General features: G+C 43.5%; 1 pseudogene; it reads left to right on the top strand.

Moving 5' to 3' along the window:
- Positions 1-6,990: 6,990 nt before the first annotated feature.
- Positions 6,991-19,324, top strand: part of LOC140522608 (nitric oxide synthase, inducible-like) — a 143,189-nt pseudogene continuing 130,855 nt past the window's right edge.

The following is a 19,324-nucleotide window of genomic DNA, read 5'->3' as shown; positions in this document are numbered from 1 at the left end:
ATCCTCTCCTCTTTCCACCAGGAACCTTTCTGCTTTGTGTTGCACTCAACATAGCCACCATCTCGAAACCGAGGGTTGAAATGGAAGGGAATATCATTCCCACTGGTTCCAGACCGAAAATCCACATGAAACCTAGTCCAGGAGTCCAGAAAATAAGACCAGTTAGTGAATGCTGAGGATTCTCCTTAGCCTTAGAGTCAAAATTCATGTGGAAGAACAAAAGGTCCAGAATATCAAAGGGACTAATGAAAAGAAATGCTAGGGAAGGTGGCCTAGCGCTACTAGATCTCAAAAGCAGCAATTATCAAAACCACTTGGTAATGGCTCAGAAACAAGGATAGACAAGTGGAATACACTAGGCATTCAAGACCCAGTAGGCAAGGATTATAGCAACCTCCTGTTTGATAAAAGCAAGGGTCCAGCTTCTGGGATAAGAACTCACTGTTCGACAAAAATTGCTGGGAAAACGGGATAACAGTGTGGCGGAAACTAGGCGTAGACCTATGTCTCACACTGTACACAAGAATAAAGTCCAAATGGGTACACGATGTAGGTATAAAGATTGATACCATGGTCAAACTGGAGGAGCAAGGAATAGTGTATTTATCAGATTTATGGAAAAGGGAAGAATTTTTGACTAAAGAAGAGATAGAAATATTATGAAATGCAATATCAATAATTTTGATTACATGAAACTGAAAAGCTTTTGCACCACCAAACCCAATGCAACCAAAATTCGTAGGGAGGTAGTAAATTGGGAAAGAATTTTTACAGCTAATCTCTGGGATAAAGGCCTCATTTCTAGAATATGTAGAGAACGGAGTCAAATGTACAACAATACAAGTCATTCCCCAATTGATAAATGGTCAAAGGATAGGAACAGGCAATTTACAGAGGAAGAAATTGAAGATATCTATAATCATATGAAAAAATGCTGTAAATCACTTTTGATTTTAGAGGTGCAAATCAAAACAACTCTGAGGTACCACAAGACACTGATAAGATTGGTAAACATGACAGAACAGGAAAATGATAAGTATTAGAGAGATGTGGGAAAGTTGGAACACTAAACACGATACTACCTATGCATAAAGGTGAACTGGGTGGAACACAGAGTTCTGAGGAACAATAACTTCCTTATTCTTAGAATCTTTGCCTCTTTTAAATATAGTTGAATATTATATGCAATTTCCTGGATTCCATGTCACATTGCTGAGTTTTCAAGTTAAATTTTCAGTCCACTAAAAGTCCCAGGTCTCTTTCAGCAAACTGGCACCTAATCATGTCTTTCCCATCTTGTACTTCCAAAACTGGTTTTATTTTTTCACCCCAAGATTTTTCCACACTACATTAGTCTATAGTTTCTCAAATGGAAACAACTTTCAAAGGGTGTTTTACTTGCTCTGGATCTGAAAACGAGTTTCAAAAGGTGTCTCCTTTTGGAAAGGCATCGGGCTTATTCTCTCCTCTTTCCCCGAGGAGCCATTCTGCTTTGTGTTGCATGCTATGTAGCCTCCATCATGAAACTGAGGGGTGAAAAGGAAGGGAATGTTTTCCCTCCTGGTTCCACAGGGAAAATCCACACAGAACCTAGTCCAGGAGTGAAGAAAGTAAGATCAATTAGTGGATGCTGAAGTTCCTCCTTCACCATAGAGTCTGTCCTTTCCCTGTCACTTTTTTCATACTTTCTTTCTTTCTTTGTGACACTTTCTTCCCTCATGTTTTCTTTGCTTTACATACCTTGGAAGTGTGAGTCTTGTTCTCTCTAAGCTAAGATGTCTTAAACCATATCCAAACATAAAGGGAGACAGAGACAAAGAGAGACCCAGAGAAAGAGTTTTCTTCTCCTCAGTGATTTCTCTCTTAATGATGGGTGTGGTGACTGGGCTGGAAGCAAGTTTGGTGTTTGGGGGCACTGCTACTCCCAAGGCTCTTGAATATAGAGCCTTAGGTTGCTTCTGTCAGGATCTGGGGTGAGGGGGCAGTGGTGGTTTGACTCTCTATCTATCCCACATTTCATAAATAATAATTGATGATCTGAGGAGGCAGTGCGGTGGTCCATTGGGTGGAATGCTGAACATGGAATTAAGCTCTGAGTTTTAATCTGGTGTCAGACACTTACTACCTGTGGGACTTGGGTAAGTCACTTAACCCTGTTCGCCTCAGGCTAACCTCTGCTCTGACTTCCAGAGAATAAGACAAATGTTTCTGAATATGGCCAATAGCACAATTTGTTTTGCTTTGATCTATAAATTTTTTTTTAAACAAGAGCTTTGCTTTTTTTTTTCTTTTTCTTTGTCAGGGTGGGCACAGAGGGAAAAGTATGAGGAAGAAAATATCAAGAGTGATTTAAAAAGATCATGTTTTAAGGCAAGCCAGCTAAAACACAATCACAAACAGTACTCATTCTCAGTGGAGGGAAGGACTGTCCCATTGACAGTGATCTCGAGTCCATCCTGGAGTCCTCCTAGAACTGATTCAACAAAGGGCACAATCTGCAGAGAGGAAGAGAGATACAGCTACGTTCTAGAGCACCAAGACAAAAAACAATTCCAACTCCAGCTCCCTTAATCAGCAGCAAGGCAGACCTGGAGCAATGCCAGAAAGACAGAGGCACTGTCCTGCATTTTATCATTTTCTACCAACCTTACCCAGTGGAATGTAAAGGAGGAGGAGATTCTCTGCTAGATTCTTGGGTCTGCGATTTTCTGCTTTGAATTATTAAGTACCTACCCCATACCAGATATTGTGCTAAACACTGAGGATACAAAAGGCAAAAGACAGTCGCTGCCTCAAGGAAGTTTACAATCTAATGTGGGAGACAACATGTAGATATATACAGAGCAAACTATTTACAAGCACCAGAGAAGTGTGGACAAATTCTGGTCATGAAGCCCTGCTACAAATCAAACCTTTTTCATTATTGCTTTTACCCCTCATTGTCAGGACACAGCTGTGGAAACTTGGGAAAGAGAGGCAAACAGAAATAGTATAACTTGCTTAAGATTACACAGTGTAAGATGTGTGACGCTACTTCTGACACCAATTAATGTCAACTGGACTGAACCACCTCGAACTTGTGGATTGCCAGAGCTGAACAGACCAAGCTAAAGACAGGAGACAGGCATAGGACTGACTATGGCCCTCCCAGCTCACCAGCTCTCAGAAACTTCCTTTAATTGGACCATACATCTATAGTTGAAAGAGACCTCAGAGATCAAATGACTCCTCAGGTCAACTATCCAACTGTCACATTTTACTGTGAAGGAAACTCAGACCCATCCATATTAAGTGACCAAAAGTCAGCCAGGATTTGAACTGACTTCAAAACTCTCAGGTCAGTACTACAAGATCAGCACTCTCAATTTCTCCTTTAAGGATCTCCTATCACCACTAGAATAAGACACAGATTCCTCTAGCCGGCCCCAAAGTCCCTCCCCAGGCTTCCAACCTTTTTGCATGTCAGTCTCCTTCCCTACTGGACTACATGCTTCTCCTTAAACTCAGCCTTGAATTTCCCACCTCCAGGCTTTTGCCTCCCTTCTCACTTTTCTCTCTTAGAATCCTGAGCTTCCCTCATGTCTGAATTCAAAAGTAACTCCCTGTGGAAAATCTTCCCTGATTATCCCAAGTCTTTAGTTCTCTCTCTCTCTCTCTCTCTCTCTCTCTCTCTCTCTCTCTCTCTCTCTCTCTCTCTCTCTCTCTCTCTCTCTTTTCCTCTCCATCTCCCTCTCCTGCCTCCCTCCTTTTTGTTTTAGGTTTTTCTAGCATTTTTCTAGGACAGGCTATAGCCACTGTCATTTATAGAATGATGCCATTAACTCAAAGATATTCGCTCTTCTCTTACTTTAATGAGACAGAGAAGCAGACAAGTAGGGAATTCTAGCCAGGATGAGGCTGGGGAAATGGACCTTGAGAACCTCATATTCTCACGTTTATTCACCACACTTTAGAGCCAGTGACTTTCAGCTTTCAGAGAACCACAACCAGTCCTGTAACTTAGAGGAGCCAGGTTCCAGGATGGTCCCTTTCTGGAGTTTCAGGAAACAGCCACAAGCGGACAGACAGAAGAAAGGTAAAGGTCTGCACAGCCTTTCCCTAGTGGCAACTCTCATTTATTTTGGCACTCGATGGAGTACAAAGGTCTTTCCTCACAGCAGCCCTGTAGGGGAAGAGGGAGAGTGATGATCCCCATGTTACAGAGGAGGCAGTTGAGGCCCAGAGAGCTGTGCTGATATGCCCATGGAACCACAGCTTCTAAAAGTCAGAGCCAGGACCAGAACCTGTGCTTCCTGACTCTAAAGCCAGCTCTCTAATGACTGTGCCACACTTCCTTTTTGGTTCTTTCCACTATACGTTTTTCCCAGAAGCCCCAGAGAAAAGTAGAGTTAGGTTATCCCTATCAACGAGGGTAGCAAAGATCACTGACTGTACTTATGCCTGCTGTGTTCAGAGCACAAGATCAGGACTACATGGAGATACACACTTTCAAATCTAATAACTCCCAAGGGATTTATATTAACCATGCCATTCTGCTCCCATCTCCTCTTGTCTCTCTTTCAGAGTTGATACTCTTGGCCCTGCTCAATCCCAGCCTCCCTTGCCCCACATCTCCACTTCTATCTCCACCTCCCAAACCCCTAATAACAATGGCCTTAGGCTGGAGTCAAAGGAGCTGGATTCAAATTCTACTACTGCTATGTAATACCTATGTAACCTTGAGCAAGTCACTGAACTTTTCTGTGCCTCAGGTTACTCACTTATAGAATGAAAGAATGGGATTAAATGATCTTTATGGTCCCTTGTCTGTGATTAGAATGCCTCTGAAACCCATTCTACCTCTGAGAGAGGGAGAGAGAGAGAAAGAGAGAGAGAGAGAAAGAGAGAGAGAGAGAGCGCCAGAGACAGAGATAGGGAGAGAGACAGAGAGAGAAAGAGACAAAGAGAAAGGAGGGAGAGACAGAGAGTAGGTACAGAGACAGAGAGAGACAGAGAGAGACACAGGGAGAGAAAGAGAGACAGGCACAGTGAGAGACAGAGACCAAGGAGAGGGAGAGACAGAGAGGAGGTAGAGAGACAAAGAGAGACACAGAGAGAGAGAGGGAGGGAAGGAGGGATGGAGGGAGAGGGAGTATAAAATCTTTGCAAATCATCCTAGACTTCCTCGCACTCACCCTGTCAAACCTACATTATTTCTCTGTATGTAACACTGCAGAACTCAGGCAATCCTTCTTAGAGCACACCACCTTGTTTCACCTGTCTTGCTAATTGCAGCCTGTTGCCTTTCTTAGGTATCAAGACTGCCAGGACAATATCCTGGCATGGATACCTCTATCGAGAGGAGAGGAAGGAGAAGACATGGAAGGGAGTGCTTGGGGATGTCTACACAGAGCACTCCTCCCAGCCTGGCCAGTCCAACGTAAGCTGGGTTTCCTATCAATGTCCAATTCAAAAAGTTGTCCGTATATGGTGGGGCATGAAATAATGGAAGAAACCTTGTCATTGGGACCAGAGGAAATACTTCCATGATTCTGGAAAAGCCATTTAGTGCCTCTGAACCTCCATTTCCCCCTCTTTGAAATGAAAGGTTGACCTAGATGGCCTCTAAGATCTATTTCCACTCTAGATCTCTGAGCAACATTTCTCAGAGCAAACAGCTCTGTCTCTATTAGACAGGATTTCTTAGCATGAAACTGATCCAAAGTTCCAGTCATCCATGTGTCCATGAGCAAAGGAACATTAGCCACTAGCCCAAGGGGTCTACATCTTCATTGTTTCCTGGACCCCTTAGAGACCAAAGTCTTCTCAGAATCATGTTTTTAAGTAGGTCAAATAAAAGACATTGGATAGAAAGGAGGTTAAACATATTGAAACATAGTCATCAAAATCTTTTTAAATGCCAAATTCACAGAGCCCAGTTTCATTACCCCTGCCCTGGAGAGGTGGGTGAAGGCAAAACATGAGGGAGTATTTCCAACCCTCCCCTCTAAGGAAGTATGGTCAGGAGACACAACTGAAATCCTGACTTCAACACTGATTGGGTAGGTACAGTTGGGCAAGTCACCTCCACTCCCCTCTGAGAGCCTGACTTTCCCTATTGGTAAAAGGGGCAATGTCATTCACGCCTTATCAGAATCCCAAGAAAGTTCTTTGAAAATGATAATGTAACCAGGCATGGTCAGAAGAACAAACATACATCTGGAGGATTGGTTTCAAGTTAATATAAAAGCATAATAGCAGATTAAAGACTTGTCTCAGAATTGTTTCTATCTGAATTCCATTGAAAAAGGTTCACTGACACTTTGCTCACAATAACCCTATGAGGGAGGTTCTGTGTTTCCCCATTTGCCAGATGAGGAAAGGGACTCAGAAAGGTTAACATGACTTATTCAGGCATCAGGTTGGGAAGTACCATAGTCAGGACTCAAATGTGAACTTTCTGTATGAATTTCGTGCCCATTCCACTGTCTCAGACCACAAACTGAATCCTTTCTATAATACGCACTGGAAATAGAGGGCATCCCCACAATCTTGGAGTAGGTTTACATTTTTTGTTCTTGGTGCTCAGTTGTTGCAGTCATTTCTGCCTCTTCATGAATGTGTCAACACATTAGGGCTTTTCTTGGCAAAGATACTGAAGGGGTTTGTCATTTCCTTTTCCAGCTGATTTTACACATAAGGAAACTGAAGGAATCCACTTGAAGTAACTTGCTGGTAAGGGTCTGAGGCTAGATTTGTACTCAGGAGGATCAGTCTTTGTCACTCCAGTCCTAGTGCTCTATCCACTACGCCACCTAGTTGTCTCAAGCTTATGAAAGCTTAACCTTTCATTTATTGAAGCGTAAGGTGTAAGAACTTTAAGTTATGATAGATTTAAGTTATAATAAACTTGAACCTGCACCAAGACTTTTGCAATTCCTTGTACATAAGAAAAGTAAACACTCAGGCCTTACCCCTAGGAAGTTTAACAACAAGTCCATGGTTGGAACCATGTCCTTCTGCAGCACCTTTGGAGACGTGGGGGCCACACTAGGGAAAGAGACTCCATCTGAACGAGTGCGCAGAACAGCAAGGCCAAATGCAAGTGGGATCTCTCCTGGAAACAAACCATTTTCTATAAATTACTATGTTCAGGATACCCTGAGGCAGTGATTGCCAGCTGAGGTGATCCAGGTACTACATGAGGACAAGGGGCAGTTGTACATCTGTGGAGATTTGAGGATGGCCCGGAATGTGGCCTAAACCCTGAAGGATCTCTTTACCCCCAGACTGAAGATGAAGGAAGAGCAGAATGAGAAGTACATCTTCCAACTGAAAGTAGGGCTCATGCCAAGAATGCTGGGCAAATGATGCCAGCCCCAGGAATGAGGGTAGAAAGAAATCTGAGTAAGGGCTTTGATTAACTATTAATTCCTCATTCTGAGACCTGCAAAGAAGCACTTTCACTTTCTCAGCTATAAAATGGGAAGGGAAATTTCTCCCTCATTTCACAAAGGAAACAAAATATTTTGAGTTTTCCCTTGAATAGAACTGCTATAGAAATACAAGGGAAGGGGATGTATCATAGACTTCAAAGTGGAAGGAACCTTCGAGGCCATCGTATGCACCTCATCCTTGTCATTGGAGAGGCCCAAGACATAGAGCTAGTACAGAGCAGAGGTTTGATCTCAACCCAGGTCCTCTGACTCTCACTCAGCTCTCTGGCTATAAGAAACCTTGCACTTTCTCCTTCTATAGGTCCTTGTTCTGTGAACTGAAATTGGTTGTGTCAAAGGACTCTCTTATCATTGAGTTTTGTGGTCCTCTTGTTGTCCAAAGCAACACTGCCCACCACCCCCATTCATGCAACTGACCCATGGGACTCATTTACTCCTGTTCTCTCCCTCTTTAAGAGCCAGAAGCGATACCATGAGGTCATCGTTGGGTCTCTTTTTCGCTACGAGGTGAGAACTAACTCAGCAGCATCAAAACCTGAGGAGGACAAGATCGCTGAGGCAGGACTGAGCTAGAGTTGCTTCAGAAAGATACAGCCACTTCATTCTCTGAGATCACAAAGGGAAGGAGAAGCTGTGACCTCGTTGCCCCCTTTCCCACACCCTTGACTTCTGCCCCCAATGACCTCTGTCTGCTGCCAAGGGAACAAAGTGAGTTTGGTTCCTTCTCCATCTCCTCTTCCTGCCCCACCTGCCAGCTGTGGTTGCTGCTAACCTGCCATGGAAGGTGGGTAATGGAAAGGACAAAGACCTGTGCTTGGACCTCTTCACACTGACCCCTAACCAGATCCATTGCTCACCTTCTCCCCCAGCGACACATAATGGAGAGTTGAGATGTGTTCATCCCACAAGGACTCAACTGTAGATTTGCGCAAATGCTGAGTAGGCACATTTAGATCCTTTAGGTTAAATGAGCACACAGGTCAGAAGATTAAAAGGAGAGGCAAACTTTTTCTGTAATCATGGATAGGAGCAATACATGGTAATTCTGTTTACTATGGGTGTGTCCTGCTTTAATTCTCAGGCTTTCCAATAGCCAGACTGTTGTATGAGACAGAGGGCAGCTATTAGTACACACAGCTATTTATATTGTCTTTATTTGAAAACCCCTGATCCCATCTGCGAGAAGCTCTGCTCCCAAGTGACCCTTGGGCTTACCCAGAATAGTCCGTAGAGATGAATTTTTAAAAATGAATTTTAGATACACAGACAAGTCCCATGACTGACCCATGTGGGCTATGTGATGCTGTACAGGTAACTTAACCTCTCACTGCTCTGGGCAATACTCTTAGACTGAGCTGTAGAGAAGGTGTTGGCCTGCTTTAGTGGATGGAGTTGACACATCAAAAGTTCTCTCTGTCAATGAAATCCTAGTTTCATTCCTTATCCCTGTCCATTAGACATATATAGACAAACAAGGGAGACAGAGGGGACTTGGAAGCTGTAAGACCTTGGTTCAAATCCCATCTCTGACAATTCCTAGCTGTGTGACTTTAGGAAAAGCAAGTCACTTAACTTTGAGCAAATGTTATTGATCAATGTGATCTGTGTGGCTATTCAGACCCCTGAGACTGACAAACACATCTGAAGGAACTGAGTGGATGGATGTTTGGTGAAGTCACAGCCAGCACCCGATTCACTTGAGATAGAGAACTCATTCTTGAAAGCTGTGTCATGGAATCATGTTTTTGGAGTGAGAAGGAGGCTTAAAGGTCATTGGGTGCAAGTGCCTTATTTTAGAAGAGACAATTTTGAGACTCAAGGGCCAAAGATCACAGGGACACAATGAGAACTTGAAGTAAAGGGCCAGTATATTCCTGACAACAAAAAAGCAACTGCTACAAATGGGAGCGGAAGTGAGATGAAAGACCATGAATCCGGGTAATGGGAACATGAGCAGGGGGGAGGGGCAAGGGTGGAAAACAGGTAGAGTAAGCTATCCTTTGGGGTATGGTTAGGACATGGGCTTCATCACTCAATGGACAGCGTCTCCTCTTATTTTGTAAAAGTGGGGTTTGCTTTCTGCTGTGATGCTAACACTAAGGATGTAGGCTGGAATGAAATTGACTGAGTTCTCAGCTATGCACTTCCTTCAGGAGTTGCCTAGGCTTCCATTGGATTCTACCTTTACCAATAAATGACTTGGCTTAGGAAAATAAATGACTTTGCACTTAGGAAAAGAGCCAAAGGTCTGTATGATGGTTTGTCTTAACACTTGTTTGAAATGAAGGGAAGTTAATGAAAGTTTGCAAAGCAGTTTATGCATACTAATCTACCAGTGAGGATGGCACTGTCCATCCCTCTAACCATTGACAAGCATTTATTAAGCACCTACTGAATACTAGGCAATGCCCTCCCCTGTCTACTTGAATGGCAACAACCCTCAATCAGTCAACAAGCATTTATTAAGCACCTAATAGATACTTTGTATTGTGCTAAGCATTGGAGATACAAGGAGAAATGAAGCTGTCCCTGCCTTCATAGAACTTCCATTCTACTTGAATGGAAGCAACCCTCACTCTCAATCAACAAGCATTTATCAAGCACCTACTACGTACCAAATCCCTTGCTAAGCCTTTGAGGAAAAATAAACATGTGTCCCTGATCCACTTTCTCCTACAACAAGGGGTCCACTTTTTCTACAACTCCTTGCTGAGCATCCAGTGGGAAAGATGACAGAGCAGGGACCCCTGATCATTGGAGTGCATAGGTATAAGCTTGGGAAGGTGAAGTATGGCAGGGACAGCAGGGGCAGATTAGGCCAGGGACACGTGGGTGGAAGATACTTCATTACATCTGGGCATGAATCAGACAGATGTCTCCTGCTGCCTCCAGCTCACTGATACATGGCAGGCTCTTAACTCGGTGGTTGTAATTGAACAGGTGCTGCCTCTTGACAATCACCTTGAAGGAGTGTTCTTCACAGGTGATCCATACCTGGAAGACAAGGAGACAAGCCATTCAAGGCACACTCTGGGCAGGGGTCAGAAAAAGAGAGATTGAAAGGGTGTGATTTCACTTTTCTGATCTTCAGTCTCCTCATCTGTCAATGGGATAATACTGTTTGAAAAGAAGAGTTGGGAAATGAACTTGTGATTTCAGTGATGATGGAAACTTCCTGTGGAAATTTGTACCAGCACAGTTCTACTATAAACAGGCAGGGAGACTTGTCAGGGGCACCAATGTGAGGCTGAATGACTTCCCCAGGGCTTCCCAGCAGGACTGGAACCCAGCTCTTCCTAGCTCTGAGGCTCACTCAATATCCACCGTGGACACACCTTCTCTCCAGATAATAATACCTAACATGTAAAGTGGGTGAAGTACCTACATACATTCTCTCACCTGAGATTCCTCAGCTCCTTATGAGAGGGCTACACAGGCTTTATTAACAGCTCATTTTCATTCAATTCAAATCTACTTGCTTCAGTTTCTTTATCTGTTGAATGAGCTGGAGAAGGAAATGGCAAACCACTCCAGTATCTCTGCCAAGAAAACCCCAAATGGGATGTGGAAAGTCAGAAACGACTGAACAACAGTCATCTGAAATAAATCAGATCCCTCTGGGTGATGGACTTAAGCTATGGAAGAAATCAGTTGTCCTTCTCTTTATCTTGCGGGCTAGTTCTCATCTATGAGGATGGCCCCATTCCGCTCTGTGGCATCTCCAGAAGCTCTCTGATGTGTCATGTATTGGCCATGTCTGAAGATTTCCTTTCTTCTCTACTCAGGTCACTAGTAGATAAGTGATAAGAAGCTGCCTCCCTGCTCACTCAACAAGTCCCTGACATATTTCCTAGATGTCACTAGTCCCCCAACCCAGCTGTTACTCTGTAAATTGGCTCAGCTGAACACCTTAGAAGAAGAGAAGAGGCCTCTAGAGGTGCTGTGCCAGGTGCTAATGCGATTATGGACAGGGATGGAAGCATGGGGGAAGAAATAACCTCCCAGAGTTGATCTTCAATGCCTTAGCCCCACCAAGGCATAAATGCTTAACCATATTTGTATTCTGGACCCATTGGAGACTGTTGAACCCTACTCAGAACATTAGTTTTAAGTCAACAAAGGAAATGCTTAATTTCAGTTAGGCATTTGTGAAAATAAAGATGCAACTTTTTTTTCCAATCCAAGTGTATATCCCTGCACTAGGGTACCCCATCAGTGTCTTTAGAAGACGCAAGTTTTGTAAAGAGGCTGTGGAAAATTAAGTGGATTTTCTTACCCATAATTTTTGCACTCCCCATTTAGTGTCAAACTGGGCTCTGTATTGGTGGCAAGTAAATTTCTCGGGGTTCCCTGCAGGGAGCAACTGGACACAAGGCAAATGTCCACCAGTGAACTCCCCGTGATGCTCTGTTGTTTGGCCATTTTGCAGAGGACAAGAGGGAGAAGTCGTGGTCTGAGACCAATGGGGACTCACTGTTCCATGGTTTGGTCTTTTGAGAATGACCAAGTTGCTCAGGGCACTGCAGTGGGGTCTACCTGAGCAAAAGACTTAATCTAAAGCTGCTTTCCTGCGACCTAGCTTCAGCTTACCAGGATCTATCCATTTTAAGGCAGATACAGGAAACAAAAAATGGTTGGACTATAGTCCTAATTTTTTATGGAAAGGACAGGAAGGAAGAAAGTTAAAATATTCTACAGGGAATATTGATATTCTTCGGGGAAGAAAAGTGAACAAAAGTTGTTTCATGCCTGACCTGAGTTTATGTAGGACTTAAAGGGGATGGAGGTGGGAAAGAAGGATTTTTGAAACAGATTTAAAAAGGAGTTAGTAAAATATAAGCCCTTTATCTTTGTATCTATCTCCAGAATGTAGCAGTATGCCTGGCATATAGTAGGCTCATAATCTAAATAGTTTTTGATTTGTAATATTAATAAAAATTTTGGGAAGAGAACTGAGTATTACAATTCAATTATTGAGAATTTATTCAGTCCCCATAGTGCACAGAGTTGTGTCCTAGGAGAGATGTAGTAAAGTTTACATAAGATATAGACCTTCTAGTCTAGTGGAATCTGGATGCTGTTAGCACCCTCTAAATTTCAGCACCCTGAGGCAGAGCTCCCATCACAGTGGCTTAGTTAAAGTTCCAAATGACCTCTGACTGATGGTTGCTCAGAACCAAGGGGAATTCCAGGGGTTCTCTAACACCACCTTTGGATTTCAGACCTCTGAGTACAACAAATGGAAGTTCACCAACAGCCCCACGTTCTTGGAAGTGCTGGAAGAGTTTCTCTCCATCCAGATCTCAGCTACTTTCCTGCTCATGTAATTGTCCCTGCTGAGGTCCCACTACTATTCCATAAGTTCATCTCAGGACCTCACCCCCAAGGAGATCCAGCTGACTGTGGCTGTGGTCACTTACCAGACCAGAGATAAGAGCACTGAGGATCACAGGGGGCATTTCATTGGAATTTAGAGGGAGAATGGAGAATGCCAAAGAGAGAGGGGATCTAAAATAGGATGTTAGAGCTAGAAATGATCTTGGAACTTGCAATGTTAGAACAGAGAATGTCAGAGCTAGAAAGAATTTCTAGAGACCATCTTGTCCAGCCCCCTCATAGTATGCAGAAGGAAACTAAGGCTGGAGTTGGGAAATGACTTGCCCAAGTGTCAGCTGCAGGGCTTGAACTCATGCCTCCAGACTTTCTGTATGATTATCCCTTCCTCTGACTGGTCAACAACATCACTCTTCCTAAGAAGGCCTATAGATAAAGCCTCAAAGGAGTGAGCAGGTGATCTTTGCAGGGTCATAAACAGTGTGGCAGCTCCCTCCAGTCTATTCTGGACACTTGGGAAGGACTAAGGGACTTCACTCTCTCATTGGTTAATTTCTCCTTTTTCTCCTAGTTGGTCAGGGACCCCCCCACCATGAGGCCTGCAGCACGTGGCTCAGCAACCTGAACCTCCAGGAGACTGTACCCTGTTTTGTATGCAGGTGAGGCCCCTGACATGGGCTGAAGGCCCAGGAGAAGGAAATCTGGAATACTGCTAGCCCTCCAGTGCCTCCAAAGAAGTCAAACCTGGAGGAATGGACATGGGTCTCTCTCTCTCTCTCTCTCTCTCTCTCTCTCTCTCTCTCTCTCTCTCTTTCTCTCTCTCTCCTCCCTCCCTCTTAGTCCCTTTTGGTAGGATTTTTTATAGGACAGACTGGGACCCCTGGTACAGAACGATGCCATTAGGCCAAGCCTCTTCACTTTGCATTTACTTTAATGAGGTGGAAAAACAGGCAAGGACAGAAGGATAACTGGGATGGTGAAGGGGAATAGATCTTGAGAAGCTCAGAATCTCAATTTTATTTGCCCCACATTAGTGCTAGTGGCTTCCACTTGCCCGAGAACCCCAGGCACCCATGCATCTTGGTGAGGCCAGGTACCAGAATCGCCTCCTTCCAGAGTTTCTGGCAACAGTGACTGGTGGACGGAGAGAAGAAAGATAAAGATCCCAAGACCCTTTCCCTAAGTGACACCTACCATTTATTTGGTGGAAAAAAAAAATTTAGCCTGTGGGAGAAGAGGGAAGATGATGATCCCCTTCTTACAGAGTAGTCAATTGAGACCCAGAGAAGTGAGTTGATGAGCACAGCTTCTGACAGTCAGAAGCAGAACTAGATCATGGATTTCTTGACCCTAAGGCTGACGCTCTAACTATTATACAACACTTCCCCTCGGGTTCTTTCCACTATAGCATTTTCCCAAAAGCCCCTGAGAGAAGAAGCAGAGTTATATTAACACCATCAACCTGGATAGCAGGAGTCACTACCCGTACAACTGCTGTGTTTAGGGCATTGGATCAGGACCTACATGGAGATAAACACTCTCGAATCTGAATACTCTCAAGGAATTTACATTACCCATACCATTCAGCTTCCATCTCCTCCTGTCCCTTTTTCAGAGTTCTTACTCCTGGCCCAGCTCAGTTCCCAGCCCCCCTCCCAAACACACCATCACCACTTCTCCACCTCCTATACCACCAAGAACAATGGCCTTAGACTAGAGTCAAAGAGCTGGATTCAAATCGTACTTCTGCTACACAATAACTGTGTGACCTGGGGGAAGTCACTGAACTTCTCTGTGCCTCCCTTTCCTCACTTGTGGAATGAGAGAATGAGATTATATGGTCTTCAAGGTGCCTTATCTGTGACTAGAATGCCTCTGAAACCACCTCCAACTCTGAGAGACAGAGAGAAAGGAGAGAGATACAGACAAAGAGGAGAGAGGGAAAGAGAGAGAGACAGAGACAGAGACACACACACACACATAGACAGAGAGGAGAGAGGGAGAGACAAACGGAGAGACAGAGAGAATATAAAAATGAATTTCAACATCACAACCCTTCCCAGATTCCCTCTCCCTCTCCCTCTGTCAAACCTTTATTATTTCACTATATCCAACTAGATATGACGCAATATTTCTTAGGGCACATCACCCTCTTGTGCCTGCCTTGGTAACTGCAGGCTGTTGCCTCTCCTAAGTATCAAGACTGCCAACATGACCTTGGTGTTCAGATGCCGATATCCCGATGTGAACCAATTGTATCGAGAGGAGATGAAGGAGATGATACAGAAGGTGGTGCTCCAGGGTGTCTACACAGTCTACTCCCGTCAACCTGGCCAGTCCAAATGAAGCTGGGTTTTCTAACAATGTCCAATGCAAAGGGTGGCCCTTATATTACAAAGCATGAAACAATGGAAGAAACACTGTCTCTGGGACCAGAGGAATTACTTCTGTAACTCTAGGAAACCCATTTAATGTCCCTAAGCCTCTGTTTTCCCCTCTTTAAAAGGAAAGGTTGAACTAGATGGTCTCTGAGATCTCTTCCCATTCTAGATATCTGAGCAACACTCTCACCCCATCCCTATCTTCTCAAGCTCTGCCTCTATTAGACAGGCTTTCTTATCCTGCCATGAAACTGACCCCAAAGCTCCAGCCATCTATGTGTCCATGAGCAGAAGAGCATTGGTCACTATCCCAAGGAGTCTTCATTTTTTGGATCCTGGACGCCCTAGAGACCACCCTCTCCTCAGAATCATTTTTTTAAAACTAGATCAAATAAAACACATAGGATACAAAGGAAGTTAATCATATTGAAATATAATCATCAAAATCTTTTTAAAAGCCAAGTTCACAGAGAGCAGATTCAGAACCCCTGCTCTGGAGAGCTGGGTAAAGGAAAAACAGGAGGGAGTTGTTATAACATTCCCATCTAAGGAAGTGTAGTCAGGAGACACACTTCAAGTGCTGACTTCAACACTAGTTGGGTGTGCAAAGTTGGACAAGTAACCTTCACTCCCCTCTGGGAGCCTGACTTGCCCTCTTGGTAAAATGGGCATGATCATTCACACCTTGTCAGTCTCCCAGGAAATCTTTTTGACAATGGTAGTCTAACCAGGAGAGGTCAGGACAACCCGTATACATCTGGAGCATTGGGTTTAAGTAACTATGAAAGTATAATAGCAGATTAAACTCTTGTCTCAGAATTGTTTCTATATGAATTCCATTGAAAAAAAGATGCACCGATATTTTGCTCACAATAACCCTATGAAGGAGGTAGTGTGTGTCCCTATTTTATGAATAAGGAAAGGGACTCAAAAAGATTAACATAACTTATTCAGTCACAAATTTGGGAGGTATCATAGTCAGGACTCAAACGTGAGCTTTCTGTATGAATTTCATGCCCTTTCCACTGTCTCAGACCAAAAACTGAATTCTCTCTATTACAAATGCTGGAAATACAGGACATCCCAATAATATTCATGCATTTTTAAATTTTGTGTTGTTGGTGCTCATTGTTTTCAGTCATATGTGTCTCTTTGTGACCACATTAGGGGTTTTCCTGGCAAAGACAGTGAAGTAATTTCCCATTTCCTTTCCTAGCTGATTTTACAGATAAGAAAATTGAATCAATCCAGGTGAAGTCACATGAGTAGGGTCACATGGCTAGTAAGTGTCTGAGACTAGATTTGAACTCATGAAGATCAGTCTTCCTGATTCCAAGCCTGCTGTTCAATCCACTGGGCCAGTTAAGTTGTCCCAAGTTTATGAAAGCTTAAACTTTCATTTCTTAAACTTAAGTTGTAGGAAGTTTAAGTTGTAAAAAGCTTGAACCTGGATCAAGACTTTTGGAAAACTGTGTATTAAGAATAAACAATCAGTCCTTAGCCCTAGGGAGTTTAGCATCAAGTCCATGGTTGGCACCATGTCCTTCTGCAACACCTGTTTGGGGATGTGGGAGCCACACTAGGGAAACACACTCCAGCTGAAAGGGTGTCTAGAAGGTCAAGGTCAAATCCAAGTGGAACCTCACCTGGCAGCAAACCATTCTCTGTAAATTACTAGTATTCCTTCCCTGGTCAATGTTCAGGATATCCTGAGGCAGTGATTGGCAGATGAGGTGATCCGGGTACTACAGCAGGGCAAGGGGCACTTGTGTGTCTGTGGAGATGTGAGGATGGCCCGGGATGTTGCCCAAACCCTGAAGGATCTCTTTGCCACCAGACTGAAGATGAATGAAGAGCAGACTGAGAATTATTTCTTCCAACTCAAGGTAAGGCTCATGGCAAGAATGCTGGGCAAATGATGCCATCCCCAGGAAAGTGAGTAGAAAGAGATTTGAGTAAGGACTTAGATTAACTTTTACTAGTTCACTTAGTGACCTGCAAAGAAACACTTTTATTTTCTCAGGTATAAAATAGGAAGAGCAATTTCTCTCTTCCTTCATTTCAGAGAGGAAACAAAATGTTTTGAGTGTTCCCTCAAAAAGAACTGCTATAGAAACCCAAGGGAATGGGATGGATCATAGATTTCAAACTGGAAGGAACTTTGGAGGACATCTCATTCACCTCATCCTTGTCACAAAGCCATAGAGGTAGTAGAGAGCAGAGGCTGAATCTGAACTCAGGTCCTCTGATTCTCGTCCAGCTCTCTTGCCATAATAAACCTTGAACTTTCTTCTTCTGCAGGTACTTGTTCTGTAAACTAAAATTTGCTGTGTCAGAAATGTTCAAATGGAGTGCAATATCATTCCCACTTCTCAGATTGATCACAAATCTGAAGGACAGAGATGGTAAGACATTGTCCTTCCACAAATGGAGATCAGCAGCTTCTCTGCAACTTTCTGCCTTACAGAGAGTGCTGGAAACCTGAGTGGTGCAGGGAATCATCCAGTGTCCCACAGGTAGTATTAAGCAGAAGAAAGATTGGAACTCATGCCTTCCTGAGTCTAAGGCCAGCATTCTTTCTACTACAACATGCTGGCTCAGGTTTAGTTGGCATTTAGTATTTGTTGAATTAATTTTGCTGAATACCTCAGAATGACTGGAGAATATCTTCCCTTTGTTATGCCATTGGAAAACCAACCCTACAGTTTCCTTTTCTTTAGGATTCATCAAGGGAGTGGGACCTTTATAACCTTGTGAACTGAGGTCAGTGATTCTCTCTGTCTGTGAGTTACCAGTAAGCCGAAGGCAGGACAGAGCCAAACGCAGTCATGGATTTGCCTGGGCTGAGTCCTCCACAAATCTAGGGGTTGGTTCTGGGGTTGGCACACATGGAAAAGATGGTGCCTGTTGAAGAAAACAGAGAATATGATATGAGATAGAGGACCTAGGTTCAGATCCCAACATTGACAATAGGTTAAGTGACCTTTGGCAAATTTCTTCTCCTCCCTAAGCATCAGGGTCTTCTTCTGTAAAATGACTTGTCTAAGGTCACACAGCTAAACCCTAGAGGTGGACCATGACTCATTGACTAAGGCCCCTATATTCAGCTAGTGACTTCCTTACTGTAACAGACCTATCTGACTCACTATTCTTCCTGATCAAGTTGACATGGATAATGTTCCTATACTTTTGAGTCAGAATAGAATCTAGGTGATGCAGTGGATAAAGTGCCAGATCTGGAGTCAAGGAAGGGACATCTTTCTCAGCTCAAATCCAGCCTCAGACACTTAGTAGTGGGGTGACCTGAGGCAAGTCACTTAGCCCTGTTTGTCTCAGTTTTATTATCTATACAATGAGCTAAAGAAGAAAATGGCAAACCACTCCAATATCCCAGCCAAGATAACGCCCAGTGGGCTCATGAAGAGTCAGACATAACTAAATAACAACAGAATCATGGCAGAGACAGTATAACTATTATTCCTAGAAACTGTTAACTACTCTAGTGAACAGACTCTAGACTGTTAACAGGGTTGGAGAAAGACTATTTGAGAGAAGGATCTAAGAGAGCTTGTCTTCTGAAATACTGAATTTAATTCATCGTGAGAAGAAGATTCTTGGAGAGAATTTTTGAGAAACTTTGCCATCCTATGAGACCTGAATGGTCCAGCAGTTAGAGTGGACCGTTAGAAATAATCTCCTGGCGATAATTCTTCTCACTTTTATATGTTGTTGAAATGATTAAATATATATTTTAATGTTGCATTGTTAATAAGTTGTGTAGACAATAACTTTGAAGTTTATTTAAGCCTTTAAGACAAGGGAGTTTGGTGGTCAGAATCAAGATGGTGGAATAGAAAGACCCATATACTGTAGTGTTTCCCCTACAGCCCACAAAATACCTTCAAAAATGGCTTTCAAGAAATTCTAGCGCAGCAGAAGCCATAGAACAACAGAGGGAAAGAGGCTGTCAGTCAAATGTAACCTGGAAGGGCAACAGGAAAGGTGTATCTCACAGGACTCTGAGCCATAACCTGGCCATATGGCACTGGGAGGAACAGATCTTCAGAGCAGAATTACCAGCAGGGAGGGTCCCAGATCCCTCAACCCACAAGAGACAAAGAAAGCTCCAAAGGCCAGTGTGGGAGGGCCTTCCCAGCTGGGCGAGAGGGGAAT

The sequence above is a fragment of the Notamacropus eugenii genome, chromosome 2 (genome assembly GCF_028372415.1).
Source record: "Notamacropus eugenii isolate mMacEug1 chromosome 2, mMacEug1.pri_v2, whole genome shotgun sequence".
NCBI lineage: Eukaryota > Metazoa > Chordata > Mammalia > Diprotodontia > Macropodidae > Notamacropus > Notamacropus eugenii.
The sequence above is the reverse complement of the archived record's forward strand: the minus strand, read 5'-3'. Positions and strand labels throughout refer to the sequence as shown.